At 44.8% G+C, this 15,831-nt stretch overlaps 1 protein-coding gene and 1 non-coding gene across 2 annotated transcripts in view; one reads left to right on the top strand and one right to left on the bottom strand.

Moving 5' to 3' along the window:
* The window catches only part of SCAF8 (SR-related CTD associated factor 8), a 216,184-nt gene that overhangs the window by 178,835 nt on the left and 21,518 nt on the right, over positions 1–15,831 (bottom strand). The gene's annotated exons all lie outside the window — the stretch shown is intronic.
* LOC129404573 (U6 spliceosomal RNA) lies at positions 13,926–14,029 on the top strand. The gene has a single exon (XR_008629966.1). It is a non-coding gene; the product is annotated as a U6 spliceosomal RNA (small nuclear RNA).

Genomic DNA, 15,831 nt, shown 5'->3' with positions numbered 1-15,831 from the left:
AAAGGCCCTGCCTGGTCTCTCATTTCCCTTTCCAGCTGCATCTCCTCCTACCCTGGTTCGGTGTTTCATCAGCGAGCTCTACCTGTACCTGCAGACCACGCATTCCTACAAGGCGGAGTCTCCCCTTCCCCACACAGCCGACCCAGGGCCCCCTTTGATGTGTGCTTATACAGGCATTCAACTCCGCAGCCTTTAGAACATAACTTTACACTGACAATTAGTCAAGTCTTTCAAAAGGACTCTGACAAAGAACAAGAGATAAAGGGTATTGAGTTCTTTAGTGTGTTTAAATTAAAAAAGAGGTTCCCATCTGCCAGAGCTGCTGGACCGAGGCGCCCACCTAGGGATGGACACTGCCTGCCCGTCAGAACCCGCAAACCTTTGGCAGACTGAACACTTGGAAGGGGTGAGGTGTGGCAACTGTGCACCACGACCACAGAGGTTAACAGGATGTTACCGTCGCTACAACATTAAATAAAGCAGCCACCTTTGTCACATTCCCAGGAACCTGAACATATTCACGGCCTATTCCTAACACTCAGCTTTAGAAAGTCTCCGTAGTCACCAGGTGCAAAATGTCACATTCTGCAGTGCTTACAAGTAAATCACACAATAATCAGAAGCTGATTTCCCAGAATTTCTTAGGAGGCAGCCCATCTGAGAACTACTCCTTCCCTCTTCTGCCGAAGGAAAAGGACCTATAAGGACAGAAGCCCAGTCTTTTTGTTGAGAAATTTTCCTTTCCTGCATCCTTGGCATCTAGTGAAGATAACTGTTCATGAATTAAAAGTACACACACACACACACACACACACACACACACACACACGGTGGGCTGGAGTGATAGCACAGTGGGGAGGGCGTTTACCTTGCACGCAGCCAACCTGGATTCGATTCCTCCATCCCTCTCGGAGAGCCCAGCAAGCTACCAAGAGTATCCCGCCCGCACGGCGGAGCCTGGCAAGCTCCCCGCGGCATATTTGATAAGTCAAAAATAGTAACAACACATCTCACAATGGAGACGTTACTGGTGCCCACTCGAGCAAATCAATGAATGATGACAGTGCTACAGTGCTATATATACAAGGCACAGCACTGTAGGCACTTTACAGAGGAAGAACTGAATCTGAAGTCCAACTACGGTTCCTTATTTTACAAACTGCTAAACTCTGAACCTCACTTTTCTCATTTACCAAATAGAAACAGTATTATTTCACAGCTGTACACTAAGTGACTCAACAGGGTAAACCATTATTAAAATTTAAATATATCTCTCTGGTAGGCAATTTACACACACACATTTTAGTTTGGGGGCTACATCAGGTGATTGCTCAGAGGACGCTCCATCTGTGCGGGCTCGGTGAGGTGCCTCCCGCACGCAAAGCAGGCACTCCAACCCACCGAGCAAGCTCTCTCCAGCCAGCCCTTCTTTCCCCTTTCTTTTCAAGAGGCCACTGTAGTTCTACATGACTACAATGCTGTTAAAGCTTGTGGCCCTGGTGTACAAATTGCCGCATCCCACCACAATATTTTAAAGGCCTCACCAAGCATCCACTAAGCTACTTAAGGTCCATTCTACAATGATTCAGTCACTAGGACGGGTTCTTCTATGGTTAAGAACACTTTCCTCTGTTTAGCATGAAGTTTCACAGCCAAGTCAACAGTGCATATTTTTAGCAACTCTGTCTGCTCCCTTTTATGGAGGAGATGGGTGGGGGCAGGGGAGAGGGGCGATGATCCTTTTCATACTAGTCAACTCCTAGCACTGAGAGTTTGCCACTCGACTTGTAAGTGTGCATGTCAGGCAGACACCAGCATACTACACTAGGCGGCCTTTCTCAACCAGGAGCACGGGGAGGCCAGGATATGCCAGACGGCTTCAGGCTGGAAAAATGGGGGGTTGGGGCAACAGGAGGAAACAGGAAGGAAACCAACAGAAGGACAACAGAAGAAACAGGATGGGGACAGTGGTCAGAAAAAGGGTGAGAAACACAGTACTAAACTATCAGAATATTGTGATTCGTAATTAAATTTCACTTGATTCTAACTTTTCTATTTTCAAGTGTCAGACTGGTTTTAGAATTCACCTTGACTCAAAATAAAATTCTAAAAATCACCATTAATAAATAAATCTCTGAAGAAATCAACAAGCTATAGAATTTTCTTTCTCCCTCCGCCCCGCACCTGCCACCTGTGCATGGCTGAGACATCCAGGGCACCCCGAGGGGGTTAACCCTGTGCCGACCCGAGTCTCGGCAGCTGCTTGCTCCCACACTCTGAAATTGCAACCATGCTCCCAAACAGACTCCATCCTGCGTGTGTTCAAAAAGTTGGGTGCCTGACGCACGCACTGGGTGGCCATGAACCGGCCCCCCACCCCAGCCAGCCGCTGCCAATGATGGCATGAAGGAGGGAACAGGGCTGCCAGGCTGGTTGGTCATCAGCTGCCGTTTATTCCAATCTCCGTCCCGCCGTTTATCCCATTCTCCCCACTCACAAACTGCCCCATTCCACTCTCACACTGTCTCCTATTCCCATCCTTAAGAGCAACAACACCAAAGGCTGGGGGTAGCACACCTAGGTCAGATAGCACCATCAACACATGGAAAGTCCTTCCTTCCAGGGAAGCTCTTCTAGGACAGTATCTCATCCTGCTAGGAGATTCCCAAGGGTGGAATCTCATCAGAATGTGTTACCCTTTCCTTATCCAGTATTCATTTAAACAGTCATCTTAAATGCACTTCTTAATAATATTTCTAGTCATTTTGTATGGATAAAGAGATATATTAAGCTTAACGGGTGGCTCTCCCGGGGACATCTCAAGATGTATCCCAGACTACAGTCCTCGGGCCAGATTAATCCTTCTTAACCGCAGCAGGGTCTTATCCAGTTACTTCTTTTCGGGTCATGACAGATTTTGCTCTTAACTTTTTCCCCTAAGTTTTATGACACTTGGCCTATCCCTTTTCAATGCCAGGATAGCTCACAGCTTGTCCATCCAACTCCCTTCGTTGGGACCCTCCTTTTGGGTGCTAGGAACCAAGGGCAACTGAGGCTTAAACTGAGCAAATATGACAGATGCCCAGGAATAAAAATTATTCATAATTAACTCTCAAGTAACAAGAGCATATCATTAACTGTCTTCCTGTGTCTATACAAACTGCATCTCTAAAACAAACTGCAAAGGACATAAAGGAAAGAGAAAAGCAGTAATTTACTTACAAATACAAAATCCAGAATCCTATGAAGTATCTGACTTAACAAGTCCCAGGGTCTGATTTGAAGAGATGAGTGATTAACAGATAGGGGGAGCAGAGCACAAAGAAGTGAAAGATGAATACAGAGGAAATGGAATGCTTCTGGGCACTGAGATGGGTCTTACTCAGTAAACCTAAGCTCCTGGTGGTGGACGAGAAAGGGTCTGATCAGTATTATCCAACATCATTCCCTCCTGATAAACCTCACCAAGAAATTAACCTGCCAAAAGAAATCTCCACAATGTCAAGGAGTCAGGATGGGCTACCTCGCTCCATCTCCCTGTACTTCCAAAAGTCCAAAGCTGCAAAGTAGTTAAAAATTCAACTCCAGCTGTACCACCCCATCAGTGGCTGTGTGACCTCTCAAACTCTGCAACACTGATCAGCCGGTAGAAGCACACCAAATTGGATGGGATGTAACATAGAAGGCAACCAATCTTGATTAACAAAACTTAAGCACAGAAAGCTCCACAACTTAGTAATCTCTCATACAAAGACTCAATGTCTTCATGGTAATATACAACAATTTACACTAATTTTCTTCTAAGGAAATATTTTTGATCATTCTGTTAGCAAATTATTGATAACAAGCAATATAAAATAAATTACTGAGGACCTGCTCTAGGGAAGGCTTAAGTGGTGGTTGGGGACAACTAGAGACAATGGAGGAGGAAAGGTGTAATAGTGTAGGATTAGCGTTGGAAAAGTAAATGCCTGTAACAAAATCATAAACAACTGTGTGACCCACAATGTTTATATAAAGTATAGGGGTGAAATGTACATATAGAGGCCTTACTATTCCGTGTAAATTCCAAAAATATTAACACAGAATTGCCTTAAAGTTTTATTAATGACAGATCAGAGATGATTATTACCCCAATGAGATCCAAGTATAAAATAAAATGTAATACACTTTAGATTCCAGAGTTAAAAATATGTACGTAATTGAGAATAGACACTTTATTTTATTAGTTTTAATTTTCTTATTTACATAGGTTCAAAATCACACAGTAAGCACAAATTGGCACTTACTGATTTATTTTCTGATCATTCTATTTACCACTTCTTTTAAAGTTTTATTGAAATAAATGTTTTTTAAAAAGAAAGAAAAGATCACTACTGTGGCAGAAAATGTAACTGAAAAGATCTGTTTCAAACGGTGGCGATCATTAATTTTGTTTTGATGCATATGAAAAGTATTCTCAAATTTATTGTTTCCACTGAATCAAACTATGGTTCTGAAGATACAGACAACCTGGAGAGATAATACAGCAGATAGCCAGCCTGAGTTCGATCCCAACATCCCACCTGGTCTCACAAGCACCACCAGGAGTGACTCCTGAGTGTACAGCCAGAAGTAACCCCTGAACACCTCTGGGTGTGACTCCAGAACAAATCCAAACAAAGCCAGCAACTATTGGGCTGGAGTGATAGCACAGGGGGTAGGGCGTTTGTCTTACACGCGGCCGACCCAGGTTTGATTCCCAACATCCCATATGGTCCCCCGAGCACTGCCAGGAGTGATTCCTGAGTGTAGAGCCAGGAGTAACCCCTGAGCATCACCGGGGGTGACCCCAAAAAAAGCAAAAACAAAACAAAACAAGAACCAAAACACAAAGCCAACAACTATCTAGGAGTTAGAAATTAGTGGAGTTGGACCTGAGCCATAGGAGAGTGGGTAGGCACTTGCCTGGCACACGACTGACCTGGGTTTGACCCCTGGCATCCCATATGGTCTCCTGAGCACCACGAGGAGTGATCCTGAGTGCAGTTAGGAGTAACCCTTGAGTACTACCAAGTGTGGTTCAAAAACTCAATTAATATAGTTATATATAAATTAAAATAGTTATAGACTATACAAATCGTATACATAAGTAGCACTGTCATCCCGTTGTTCATCGATTTGCTCGAGCAGGCACCAGTTACATGTAAGGAAAAAAACATGTTACAATACGAATCTTTTAAATAGTCACATAAGGCAGAGAGATAGTACAGAAAATAAGAGAGCTTGACTTATATGCAGCTGAGTGAACCTAGGTTTGTTCCTTTGCACCGCATACAGTCCCCTGAGCAGAGAGCCCATAAAAGGTCCTGAGCACTTCCTGATGTGGCCCAAAAAACAAAACCAAGAAAAATAAAATCCAACCTTCTATATAATTGCCCATCATCTTATAAAGAACATCTGAACAGAAAGCCTTGACATCATAAATCAATTGTCTAAATAAACAAAACCTCTTGGCTCTTCAAATAAAAATAGCAGAAGAAAAAAAAATTCACTATATTATTACTTGGTGGGCTGGAGCAATAACACAGTGGGTAGGGTGTTTGCCTTGTACACAGCCGACCCGGGTTCAATTCCTCCACCCCTCTCAGAGAGCCTGGCAAGCTACCTGGTGTATTCGATATGCCAAAAACAGTAACAATAAGTTTCACAATGGAGACGTTACTGGTGCCTGCTCGAGCAAATCGATGAGCAATGGGCAGACAGTAACAGTGACAGTATTACTTGGTATCTCAATGCAGGTTCTATATCCTAATTTCTTCACCAAGTAGCATTCTCGTGAAAACTACAAATAATCTTTATTTTGTAAATTCATACTCTAAAACACGTGCACTTATAAATTTTCACTTATAATATTCACATGACGATGACAAAGCAACATTAAAAGTAACATTTAAAAAATTTTTTTTGGGGGGGAGTGAGGGGGGCCACACCCAGTGATGCTCAGGGGTTGCTCCTGGCTCTGCACTTAAGAATCACTTCTGGTGGTGCTCAAGAGAACATGAGATGCTGGGAATCAAACCCCGGTGGGTCACATGCCAGGCAAGGCCCCTAACCTGCCAGATGATGTCTGCAGCTCCAGACTGGAAATGTTTTACTTCAACTTTCAAATAAATTATATGTTACATATCCATAAGAAGACAAGAATGTCTAAGTGGCTGTAAGCTTTAGTCAAGAAAATTTGAGTGCAAAGGGATAATTTAGACTTGCAAAACATTTCCAAGTATAAAAACGAATGTCATTAAAAAATTTTTAAGTGCACCGACTAAAGAAACAGCCATATACTCAGATAAATACAGAGTAAATACATTTCAAGGGCAAATTAATGTTTCGAACCAACCATTTCTCTCAAGCCTCCAAATTTCACTAAGTCTGATCATCAAAACCAGGCATAGATCAAACCGTAATGCAGGGGCGGGGGGAAGAGAGAGAGGGAGAGAAAGGGGGGAGCTGCCTTAGAGGCAAGACTAGGGGTAGGGGGGAGGATACAACTGGGAACACTAATTTTGACTGGGAAATTACACTGGTGGAGGGATGGGTGTTGAAATACTATGAACACAATCATGAACAGCTTTGTAATACTCTATCTCAAGGTGGTTCAATAAATTTATTTTTAAATTAAAAAAAATTTTTTTTAAATAGGCATAGATCATTTCATCCAATTCTTCACCAAATGTCTTTACTAAACTTTAATGTTAAGGTTTCACCCAATAAAGAATCTCCCCTATAACACTGGCATTTACTGGTGCTAATTTACTGATGTTGGGGGCCAGAGCAATAGTACAGCAGGTAGGGCGTTTGTCTTGCATGGATTCGATCCCGGAATCCCACACGGTCCCCAAGCACTGCCAGGACTGACTCCTGAGTGCAGAGCCCAGACTAACCCGAGTATCGCTGGGAGAGACTCCCTCCCTCCACCTCGGGGACAAAAAGAGCAAAATTTACTGCCGTTCAGGGCCGGAGTGATAGTACAGCAAGGCAGCCAAACTGAGGTTCAATCCCCAGCATTCCATGTGGTCCCCTGAGCCGGCAAGGAGTGATTCATGAGCACAGAACCAAGAGTCAGCCCAGAGAACCCCGTAAGCGGGTCCCAAAAACAAAAAGATTCATCACTACCAAAATATGTTTTTATTTATATGTTGCTTTGGGGGGGGTCACACCTCGCTGTGTTTAGTGATCACTCCTGGCACAACTCAAGGGGCCTTAGGAGATGCTGGGTGATGGAACCTGGGCTGGCCAAGAGCAAGGCAAGCGCTTACCAACTCAACTGTCTCTCTGGCCCACCGAAGTCAGACTATCCTACCTTGGGTTCAGAAAGAGTGATTCAGCTGGTTCTCGTGTGTTTCTTTGAAAAATCACTGATTTAATTTGTTCTCCCCTTGGCACCTTGGTTTCTGAAGACATCTTCCTCCTATGATTGTTTTACTTGTCCGATAAACATACATCTCCAGTATCTATTAACACCTATTTTTCTGCTATAATTTAACATATTTTTCTATATACAAAAATATTTTCAACTGTGTTCAGTTATGCTAGATAAGCAAAGTTCTTTTTGAAATGGCTGGAGTATAAATGGATATGCACCTCAGCAAAATGAATTCAGAGACGTCTGTCGTCATACACAGACCCCTCAGAGGCAGGCTGGGGTGAGGGAAGGAAATGTACACTGGTGGAAGGATGGTTGCCAGAACATTGTATGACTGATACCTGATCTGAACAGCTCTGTAACTGTGTATCTCACATGTTTCAAATAAATAAAAATAAAATAAAGAGACTATATTTAATTTTTGTTCTTGGTTTCTAGGCTACACCTTGTGGTGCTCTGGGGTCCCTCCTGGCAGAGCTCAGGGAACCATGAGGTGGGGCCTTCCGCGTGAAGCATGCACCTGGCCCTCTGGGCGATCTTTCTGAGCCTTATTCAATCTTAAAATCTGCAAGGAATGACACTGTCTGGTACACAAGAAACGTTCAAAAACAAGTTTCCAAAATCCAACTGGAAATTTATGAATACTGCAAATAGCATTGTGACTGTCAGTTCAACCTTCATTCCAATCAAGTATCAATCCCAAACTGGGAAACGCAGTTTCTTCATATAATCTGAAAGGGAATGTGTTTATTTCCATATTCCCCAAACTCATTCCAGAACAGAAAACATTATGATTTTGCATGGTAAATGTTGAAGAATAGAAGCTGAGGTGTCTCTTTCTTTTCCTCTGCCTGATGACTCTTTCTGGGCCGGAGGCAGGCAGCCAGGGCTGCTGCTCTGCGGGGAGTTAGGGAAGGCCAGTTTCCTGTGTCTGGGGCTAATAGCAAGGACCACGCTGAGGGAGGGGCGCACTATCAGCACCCCACGTCCCCTTAGCACCCCAGAGTTGACTACTTTAATTCTTCTGGAGTTCCCTGACACAGTGACCTAGTCCTGTAGGCTCTGAGCTCTGCTTCCCAGATCTAAGTCTCTTCCCCTCCTATGCATGCTCCAATGTTATCAAATCTCACTGGCGAGTCTTTGAACAACATCTACATCCACTTACCCAAGCAATTAAAATAAAGTTCCATCTGGTGACTCTGCTCTCTGCCATCCTCAGTTCTACAAATAATTTCCACCTTGGAACAAGTAAAGCACGACAAAAAGGGGTGTAAGCCCCTAAAAGCACATGAACTACAGAGCTATGTGAGCGCCGCAGGCAAGAGTGAGACCTGGCAACACATGTGTAAGCATCACATCCATGACAAGCACGCCCCCACTCCAAGAGACGGCTGTGTGCCAACTGCAGCAAGCACCCCACTGGGGAGCTGCTGCAAGCAAACAGGCACACACCGGCCCACACAAACACACGCCCACCCCCAGGCCCTGCGGCACCATCATCAACAGCGGAGGAAACTGGGGCGCGAGAAACTGAGAAAATTTTTTTAAACAGTTCCAGTCTTGACCAGTCGGTTTGTTTGGCTACTTCAAATCAGTTGGCCTGGATTTTTGGTCTAATTCACAGTCACTGTATCACTGTCATCCCGTTGATCGTCGATTTGCTCGAGCAGGCCCAGTAACATCTCCATTCCTCCTAGCCCTGAGATTTTAGCAGCCTCTCTTTACTTGTCCTTCCCAATGGTGCCGCATTAGAGGCTCTTCAGGGTCAGGGGAACGAGACCCATCATTGCTACTGTATTTGGCATATGAATACGCCACAGGGAGCTTGCCAGGCTCTTCCCCTTGCCGGCAGTAAACTCTCAGTAGCTTGCCAGGTTCTCCAAGAGGGAGAACTAGGCTATCGGATGTCACTTGGCTGCATGCTTCCAGGAGCTTGGTTTTATAGTCCAATTCCCTCTCCTCAAATATACTAAAGGATACTCTCTGGACTTGTAAGATTCTCCATTTTTACTGTCACTTTCAGGAAGTTGTGCCTGTTTTCTGATCTAAAAACAAGTCCTCAAATCAGCTTCAATAACTTTAATCTAGGTGAGAGAAGTATTTTACTTAAACTGAGGTGTATTCGTTGCTAGTTCACACAAAAAATGCAATTCCAAAAAATGCCCAAGACTGCTGTCCACTAGGTGCGAGGGAGCCAGTTCAGGGGGCAGAAGCACCGCTGAGAAGGCCCAGATCACCAAGTTAGAAGCAGCACCTGGATATCACCAGGCATGGCCCAAAACTACCCAACTAAGTAAAAGCTGTTCCCTGTCAATTAGGCCCAGGACTAGCACAGTAAATATTTCGGGTATAACAGGTCACATGTAGTCTCTGTAACACTGCTTAGGTGTTCCATGCACAAGAAGCCACAGTCAATTCCTATCTAACTGGGCATAGCAGGTTCCAACAAAAAATACATGCGGGCCAAGCACTCAATTTTACTATGTGTAAACCAAACCAGTGGGCACTTTTCACTTTCTGGCTAAGCACTGTGAGCTGCCCGTGAGAACTAGGCTGGCGGGGGGGACACACTCACAGGCATGCACACATGAGCACACACAAGCACACAAACTCTCCCTTCAAAATAGCAGGTAACTTTTCCAACCCAAGCTATATCAAGTGAATTCTGCTAAACTTTTCAGAATTTTAAATTTCTAGAAAAAGTTCGTATTTAATATACTCCTGAGAATTAAATGCAGATAAAATTCTGCTCAAATTTTGCTCAACTTAACAAGTTAATTTTAGGCTTCAACGACAATGATGAACCTAGAAAAACTAAGGGGACCAGAGAGACGAAGAGATGCCCCTATATCCCTGTATGCTGCCCTCCCCGGCATCGTAAACAGCTCCCTGAACGCTGCCAGCAGTGATCCGTGAACAGAGCCAGGAATAGGCCCCATCTAGTCAGCTGTGACCACAAAACTAAAATAAAACAAACTAAAATAGGCAACAACCCAAACCATCTCTCTCAAAAAACGATCCCTTTAAGATCGTGAGAGTAGTAAGTTCAGATCCCTCAAATCTCCAAGATTTGGAGATTTGAAAAGAAATCAGGAAGTCATAAATCACAAAAACTCCTAGACCCAATAGGTTCTTGATACTTTCAAGATGGTCTGCTGCCTTTAATCTTTGTTTCTGTGTCACACCCTGCAGGGCTCAGGATTCACTCCTGGCTTTGAGATCAGGAATCACTCCTTGAAGTACTCCAGGGACCATCTGTGGTGCTTCGGATGGAACCTGGGTCACTCATGCAAGGCAAACACCCTACCTGCTGTACTATCACTCTGGCTCCAGTCTCCTTACTTTTAAAACATCTTACTCCTGGAAAAGTCAACAAAGGGATTTTTTTTTTTTTTTAAAGATAAAAACTCAGGCTGGAGCTATAGTACAGCAGGTAGGGCGTTTGATTTGCATGTGGCTGACCCAGGTTCAATCCTCCGCATATGGTCTCTCAGCACCACCAGGAGTAATTCCCTTTAAAAAAAAAATTTTTTTTATTATTTAAATTTATCTATTTTTTAATTAGTAAGTCACAGTGAGGGTACAGTTACAGATTCACACATTTTCATGCTTGTTTTTCCCTCATGCAATGTTCGAGAGTCCATCCCCCCACCAGTGTCCATTCTCCACCACCAATGAACCCAGTATCCCTCCCACCCCCCAAATCCCATCCCCCACCCCACCCCGCCTGTGTGGCGGGGCATTCCAATTTGATATCTATCTTTCCTTTTGACCACCAGGAGTAATTCCTTAGTGCAGAGTCAAGAGTAATAAGCCCTGAGCATTGCCAGGTATGATCCAAAAACCAAACAAATAAAAATTTAAATAATAAAATAAAAACACAGGCTGGAGTGACAGTACAGCAGGCAGGACACTTGCCTGACACGCAGCCATTCTGGGTTCGATTCTGGCATACCACATCATCCTCAGAGGCGTGCCAGGAAAGATCCATGAGCACAGAGCCAGGAGTAAATTCTGAGTACTGCCGGACATGACCCCAAAATCAAAATTATACACGTATAAGAACTCAAAATGAGAAACAGAATGGAGGGCCAGGGTGATAGTACAGCAGGTGTCGGGCGCTTCCCTTGCACATGGCTGAACTAGATTTGATCCTTGACATCCCACATGGTCCCCCAAGCACTGCCAGGATTAATCCCTGAGTGCAGAGCCAGGAGGAATCTCTGAGTGTCCCAGGTGTGGTCTGAGAACAAAAGAAAAAAAACAAAAAAGAAAAAGAAAAACAGGATACGTCAGGGAAAACAATCAGCAGAGAGGATGTCACAAGTGTCCAGAAAATGAAGATGTGCTAAGATGACTCGGAACTGACACTAAGAGGAAACCAAAGCCACCAAACAGCTCCACCATAGAGAGAAAGAGAAAATAATTTGTCTGGCAGAATATCAGACTCACCATCTCAAAATCAAAGTATTACATAGGGCAAAGAATAGCAACTGAGAACTAACGCCTCATCTACTGTGGGAAAAGTGTCAGGAATACCTAACACTAACCATTCGAGAAACAGCAGTACTGAATGTGACCATTACGACCTGACACTGCCAAACACACACACCGACCACACAACTGATCCCTGGGAAGACTCAATGAACAGACGCCCGGGTCCCTAAGCACAGATACCAGGAAGTAAATACATGGCACTCTCATCCACGTTTAGAGTTATGTTTTAGACAAGAGCAGGAACGGACACTGTTGAGAAAGTTGTGAATAATTTTTCACCCATCTAAAGTGACTGCATACATTTGGACATATTCATTAAAATCACAAACACTAAAATGAGGGGCCAGGGATATGGCTGAGCGGTTAGGAGTGGCCCTAACACGGCACACACCTGCCCATACGCCCCATGCCCAGCACCTCTGGGGTGTGGCCCCCACAATTAAGAAAAATATTCTATCTTCTTTAATAAATGAGAAAGAAAAATGCCTTCTACATTTATATGCTTAGAAATGAATATAAGTAAATTAAACAGCAGCTGTCACTGGTAAGCACTGGAGTATCTTCCTCAGCAGCTTCCATCTCTGAGAACGCCTTATGGGCCAAGCCGAAGACGTTTCTGCCCGAAACGTCTCGGGCTCTACCGTACCTGCTCTCCTTTCCCGTATTCCAGTTTGTTCCTGGGACTTCTGGTTTGGGGTACTATGTGAGATAGTAAATAAACATGTAACAAAGCAACAGAAGATAGACAAAACCAAAGATGAGTAAAGAACAAAACACTGGAATAACCAGTAGGAGATTCGGAATGGAGGCAAGTCGCTGAGGCCCCGGGTGCTACCTCAGTTCAGAGCTGGGTCTGCAAGCCAGGGGCCGTGAGCTGGGTACCCGGTGCTCTGTGTGAACCATGAGGTGAGAGACAGTCCAATGGGACAGGAGGGACAGGGGGTGGCCAGGTGTGCAGCACTCCTGTGGTCCGGGAGCACTGCAGAGCTGGCCCTGAGGAGTGCTGGACGTGCTGTGCCCCCGGCAAGCATGGGTGGGTGCACCACAGCTACCAACAAGCACTCCAGGCCCAGGCTCCATAAAGAAAAGGATGGGAGCCATAGTACAGCAAGGAGGGCACTTGCCTTGCATGTAACCCACCCTGGTTCCATCCCCAGCACCCCAGCTGGGCCCCAGATCCCCAAGTACAGAGCCAGGAGCAAGCCCTGAACACTAGCAGGTGTGACTGCCCCTGAAGAAAGATGCAACCAGGCGAGCACCGCGGCAGGAGCATCACCAGAACCAAGGGCGGGCATGAGCCCCAGGCATGCACAAACAGTACAAATGGACGGGGAAAATTGATCTGAAACAATGTCAGGGCCAGAGAGACAGCACGGGGGTCAAGGCAAACGCCTTCTGTGCAGGTAACAACCCCGGCTGGGTCCTCAGCACCACACACACAGAGCCAGACCCCCAAACACCAGCACCCAGCAGCCTGGGTAGCCCATGGCACCACACCCTCGGACCCTCAACCGGGGAGCCACCAGCTGGTCCAGAGGATCGGGAATCACTGGGAGGTGCCACAGTTTAATTCATTCAAAAGGATTTTTAGTCCTGAAACAATGCAACTACAGTATCCTTTTCCTAAGTTTCTAAGGTTTGGGACACAACCGTTACTCCTGGCTCTGTGCTCAGTAATCACCCCGGCAGTGCTTGGAAGAGCATACAGGGTGTCAGGGAGCAAATATGAGCTTGCCACATGCAAGGCAAGTGAGCACCCTATCTGCTGTGCTATCTTTCCAGCCTCTCCTAATGAGCTTTTTTTTTGGGGGGATGGGGGGGGAGAGATGAGGTATTCCCAGCGATACTCTGGGGTTACTCCTGGCTCTGCACTCAGGAATTACTCCTGGCAGTGCTCAGGAGACCATGCAGGGGTGTCAGGGATCAAACCTGGGTCAGCCAGGTGCAAGACTCCCGGATCAGGAATTTAAGAGCATAACTTGTGGTTTTATATTAGGTAAGGTGCAAGTAGGAAAACTTCACTGTATCACAGCAGCACATATACTAAAATTGGAAGGATACAGAGAAGATTAGCATGGCCCCTGCGCAAGGAAAACTTCAGTTTTAAATTTATCTTTAGAAAAAATTAAATAAACTGCCTGTAACAATAACACCAAGGCACATAAAATATGAAATGCTGTAATCACTGTATCACTGTCATTCTGTTGCTCATCGATTTTGCTTGAGCAGGCACTAGTAATGTCTCCATTGTGAGACTTGTTATTGTTTTTGGTATATCGAATACGCCACGGGGAGCTTGCCAGGCTCTGCCTTGCGGGCAGGATACTCTTGGTAGCTTGCCGGGCTCTCCCAGAGGAATGGAAGAATCAAACCCGGGTCAGCTGCATGCAAGGCAAACACCCGACCCGCTGTGCTATGGGTGGTTCCAGATGCATGGGTGGTTCAGTGGTAGAAACGCTGTAACAGCTTTAAAGAAAAAAAGAGGAGCAAATATAAGAAATAGCCATCTTCTAAAAAGTCTACTAGCCTTTTTTTTTCTGGTCACAAATATAATTGAGGAGTCGGGGAGATGGTCAAAGGTTGGAACACATGTCTGGCCGCAGGGGCTTCAAAAGGAACCTCTGGCACCCGAAGTCTCAGTAGAGGTGACCAGGCATGGCTCTGGCCACCAGGGGCCCCCAACACCATCAATGGGCCAAAGCGTCACTAAAGCCCCCCCAAAATGGTAGGGGGAGATAAAAAGTATACAAATATCTATAACCCAGCACTTCACCTCTCGTTACAGATACTCTCGATTTACTCTCGCATTACAGAAGGCCTCTAACCTCAGGGGACTAATGACATGATTTTGGAGTCAGACAACATCCTAATGGGAACAGTTTGCAGGATGTAGGTAAGGGTGAAAAAGAAGATAATATACAATGGCCTGTGAACAAAGTAGAAATAAACAATATGTGGTGGAGAAGGTAAAATTATGTAACTGTCTTAGACTGAAATCCAGAATCTGAGAAGGGAAATGCCAGTTTTCTTAAAATTATCAGACTAAAAAATGAAACATCTGTCTAGATCAAACCTATATACTAAACTTTAAAGGAGAACAAACGAAAATACTCTAACTTGAAAGCATAAACTCCAGTTCTTTAAGCAATCTCCCTGGTCTCCCAAAACATAACTGTTTATGTACTTATGTGTAATTTATAAATTAGCTTATAAGGTAACTTATAGTCCATTTGTAAGACAATTTATAACTAAAAAGCTATCCAGGTTTCTTCCAGGTTACCGCATTCTCCAACAAACAACCTTTCTTCTCATTAAGCAGAATATTCCGTTTCTCAAGCAAAGGTATCTAAAATTAGTATTAGTTTTGAATACCGTTAAATGGGAAGTTATTTAAAAATTCAAAGCGTAGTTTAAAAATAGTGTTAGCACTGGGGCCAGAGGGACAGAGGAGCAGGTAGGGTGCTTGCCCTCCGCACCCAGGGCACGCTCAGCCCTCCCATATGCTTTCCCCAAGCCCACCAGGAATTAAGCCCTGAGCACTTCCAAGTGTGGCCCAGAAACTTGGGTGGGGAGGGAAATGTGCTAGCATTTGGAAAAAAATACTTAATGATCTTTCTCTATTGGAAATAACTGCCAGTAAAGAAAAGCTGCAGGTCTGCACGGTCAGATGAAATATGCTCTCCTAATATCACAATATCCTTCACTTGCTGGTGCTACTATTACACAAGGACGCAAGACTTGGAGAAAATCAAGAATATTTACACACACACACACACACACACACACCCCAGGGTTCGAAGGGAGTACTGTAGTTAGTTAGGGGCATATGTTAGCCAGCCCCCAACCCAGGCTTAGTCCCTGGCATAGCCTGTGGCTCTGTAGGGCATCCTGTAGCCCTAGCAGCGAACCACCAGCCCGGTTACCAAGCA

This window comes from Sorex araneus, chromosome 4, assembly GCF_027595985.1.
Source record: "Sorex araneus isolate mSorAra2 chromosome 4, mSorAra2.pri, whole genome shotgun sequence".
Taxonomy (NCBI): domain Eukaryota; kingdom Metazoa; phylum Chordata; class Mammalia; order Eulipotyphla; family Soricidae; genus Sorex; species Sorex araneus.
The sequence above is the reverse complement of the archived record's forward strand: the minus strand, read 5'-3'. Positions and strand labels throughout refer to the sequence as shown.